Raw genomic sequence first — 4,231 nt, 5'->3', positions numbered from 1 at the left:
ACAAAGGGTCGGTACATTGAATGTACTGGCAAATTCACACCATAGGATAATGATGAATAATAGCTATCACTACATGCATATATGGCTGGTGGAAAAGCTCTATGGTTATAATGTTTTTGCGAAAAGCCAATTTTTCCCTACATCAAAGGAATAAATTTTATTTAACTACCAAGTTGGTTGAAAATTATTGAGAAGGTTCCTCCAACTCAACCCCAATTAAAGTTAACATCCCAACAAATTGTTTAGGTAAAGTGATGAGATCAACATGATAATTCAAGAACCAGATACTCAAAATGTCCATAACCGGGGACACGGCTAATCATGATTAGTTTGTACACTCTGCAGAGGTTTGCGCACTTTTCCCCACAAGACTCGATCTCCTTCGTTGGATTTCTCGCACTACATGGTGTTTGAGAAACGGATGACCGAGACACAGTCTTTCAGAAGCATTAACTCTAACCCTGGGTAGACAATACCAACCTACATCCCCTACATCTGCTAGCCTACCACTGGAAGAGGTCATGCAACCTACTCAACTATGATAGAGCCCATAATACCTTGTGGCTGCACACGGAAGTTTCTAGCATGAATAATCTTATGATCCCTTAGAGCCTGGGTGGCGAACCATAGGATGATCACACGGGTCCTCTGGGATATCCTAGGATAACACTGGATTCTCCAGGTGCCCGGGCAAACCACTGGGTGCTCCAGGGTGCCCCAACCAATCCACCCAGATGTGTATAAAGTAGCCATCTTAAGTTAAACCTTAGTTAACAATAATAATAACTCTCACATCTGTCATGAATACACTCAAACCCAATCCACGTCTACGAGCATAGCATGGAAATATAAGTATAACGTAGAAGTAACTCCCAAGGTTTGAATGCACGACAATAGGTTCCTACCTCAACAACTACTTCCCAATACCCACATGTTATCAATTCCTAACCATGCAATGTTTGAGGGTTGAAACTAATGCATACAAACTGGGTATGAAAGGGGTATGATCAAAGTGTGAACTTGCCTTGTACGGTTGATGAAGATGATTCGCACTCATAACTCCTGATAGTTCTACTCGTCACACTCCGGTCAATCTATCGTGAGCAAGCAATAGTAACCACACATAAGCAATCACTCAAAAGATCGAAAAGAACGAAGAAGACAATTCGGAAAACATCAAAACCAATCAAATAACTCTTGCAACATAAAACAAATTCTAACAGCACAAAAATTATGTGAATTTGGCCTTATCAGAAAGTTTAGGTCAAGAGCTTCGATATGCAAAAATAATCAACTCAAACGGAGCTACGAAACTCAAGTTACGATCAAAAGAAGATTCAAATTTAAATCCATTTGAAATAATATTTTAAATTTTCAAAAACATGTTCAAGTTGATTAAATGGATAGATGAGGTCATAATGAATAAGTGGGCGTTGGTTTCGTTGGATTTGGACAAGCGAGTAAAAAGTAGTGAAGGTTTGAAAATCAGGGACTAATCAGCGAAGAAAATATTCACGGATGGGTCCCTGGCCAAAAAAAATAAAAGAAAAAGAAAAACTCTACCGAGCGAACGTTCGCTGCCGAATGCTAACTAACGAAAACCATTCGCTAAAGAGATCTAAATGGAAAACGTCCGCTACATAATAAAACAAAACGGTTTTTTAAAAAAACCGATCTGAACCGGTTCGGTGGCGATTTTTACCACGGTTCTCGGCGGTTCAGCGGCGGGGCGGTTCGTCGGCGACAACGGCTTCGGACGGCGGCGGCTCCGATGAACTCGAGGGCGGTGGCCCCGGGGTCGGCGGCGATGGGCGAAGACGGCGTGGGGTGGCGGAGCCGGCGAGGTGGACTACGGCGGCGCGGGCGCGTCTATCAGCGGCGGCGGCGCGGTTGGTGAAGTGCGGTAGCGGCTGGCGAGATGCGGCGTGGGGTGGCTGCGAGGAGAGGAGGGGGTCGGGGCGGCACATTTATAGGCAGGGAGGGGAGCAGGATGGCGTGGGGAAGGGGCTGGAGGAGGCCAGGGCGAAGACGGCGGCGCCGACGGAGTCGGGCGGGAGCCGGATTCCCCGTTGGAGGTCGGGGACGACCGGGGTGCGGCGTCGGGCCGGCTGGGCCGTGGCCTGGCGATTTGCTGGGCCGGCCCAATTCGGTGGCCTAGAAGGGTTTTTTTTAATAAACATTTTTTCAGACAAACAAAAATGATAAAAATAAAATAAATAAATAAAAATTATATAGGCACATAATATATCAAAATTTTCAGAAAAAGATTTTCCACGACATGAACATTATTTTGGCTTCAAATAAAATCTACAAAAATTCAAATAAATCAAGCAGTGCTACTGCTCTAATAAAATCCAATAAAAATCATTTTAAAATACAAAAATGATTTCAAATTTATTTCTCTCCAATTTTTTGTTGTAGGGAATCATTTAACCCTATTTTTCATATATTTTATTTTTGGAGAAAAATAATTTGAAAAAAACATATAACTCCAAATTGCAAATAATTTGCAAAGGGACTTTGAATTTAATTCTTTTAAAACTTTCAACTCATATTTCATATGTTTTGAAGAAGCCATTTTATCTTCTCTCATGAAAATCATTGAGTTTCTTAAAGTTTCTGAATTTGAAATATTTCCAAGTGAGATTCAAATATTTTCAAAAACCCTTTTCATTTATTTAAATGGAAGAAGTCATGTCATCTTCTCTCTAGGGTTTTGCATTTGAAAAGAATTTGAATTCACGGAGATCATGAAAGCAAAAGGAAAGTTTGGGAATGTCCTTTTATTCCCTCTCATTTAACTTTCAAAAGTTTCAAATTTCACTCACTTTCAGTCAATCAATCACACAACAATCAAACAAACAATCAAAACTAACTATTTAATATAACATTCCAAAGTTTAGAATTTTGGGATGTTACATAGTGGCTGGCTAGAGTGACAGAAGCTTACGCCCGAGTTAGGGGGTTGTTATGTATGGGAGTAAAGAGGACTTGTTACTTAATGCTATGGTTTAGTTTTACCTTAATGATCTTTAGTAGTTGCGGATGTTTGCTAGAGTTCCAATCATAAGTGCATATGATCCAAGTACGGAAAGTATGTTAGCTCATGCCTCTCCCTCATATAAAATTGCAATAATGATTACCGGTCTAGTTATCGATTGCCTAGGGACAAATCCTTCTCTTGTGTTACAAAAAGCTTTCTACTAAATAACTAACTTTTATTATCTTGCAAAGTACTCCTAGTTTTATTCTTGCAAAGTAGTTCTAGCATCACACCTACAAAATAGTTTCATAATTGTTTTAGGTAAAGCGAACCTTAAGTGTGCGAAGAGCTGTATCTGTGGTCAACAGAACTTGAAGGGAATATAAGTTCTCCCTTTAGCTCCTCGTTGGGTTCGACACTCTTATTTATCGAAAGGGCTAAAATTGATCCCCTATACTTGTGGGTTATCAGCGTGCCCTTTAGCCTTGTCGTCTCCTCGTTTTCCTTCTGACCTCCTCCCGAAGCTTCTAGTGACAAGCATTAAGCATAGAAAAGTCATAGCAACATCAACCTCAGAACATAGTGGATACTAAGGATCAAGCCCTAACAAATTGATTCAATTAGATGATAAATCTGATCCAACACCATCACCGTGTAGCAAGCCTACGAAGGGATTACACATTCCCGTCGGTGAGCATCATGGAATTGTTGATGGAGAATGGTTGATGATAACGACGGCGACGAATCCCCCTCTTTGGAGCCCCAAACGGACTCCGGATCGGCCCTCCACATGAAGAACAGGAAGTGGCAGCGGCTCAATATTGTAAAATGCGATGATTCTTTCTCTCTAATTTTTTCTCTGCAAGACGGTATTTCTGGACTTGGAGATAGGGCAAACGGAGGCTCAAGGGGCCCACAAGCCTGGGTGGCGCGCCATAGTGGGGGGCGCCACCTGAGCTTGTGGCTCTCTGGTGGGCCCCCTCTAGTAGAAATTTTCACCAGTATTTTTTATATATCCCAGAAAAGTTCTCCGTAAAGTTTCAGCTCCATCCGAGAACTTTTGTTTCTGCACACAAATAACACCATAGTAGTTCTACTGAAAACAGCGTCAGTTCGGATTAGTTCCATTCAAATCATGAAAATTACAGTCCAACACAAGAGCAAAATTGTTTGGAAAGGTAGATACATTTGAGATGTATCAGAGCGCAGTCCACTGTGCAGGCTTATCGGGAGGCGTGCGGGAAGTCC

Source organism: Aegilops tauschii, chromosome 4, assembly GCF_002575655.3.
Source record: "Aegilops tauschii subsp. strangulata cultivar AL8/78 chromosome 4, Aet v6.0, whole genome shotgun sequence".
Classification (NCBI taxonomy): domain Eukaryota; kingdom Viridiplantae; phylum Streptophyta; class Magnoliopsida; order Poales; family Poaceae; genus Aegilops; species Aegilops tauschii.
This window is presented reverse-complemented; position numbering follows the sequence as displayed.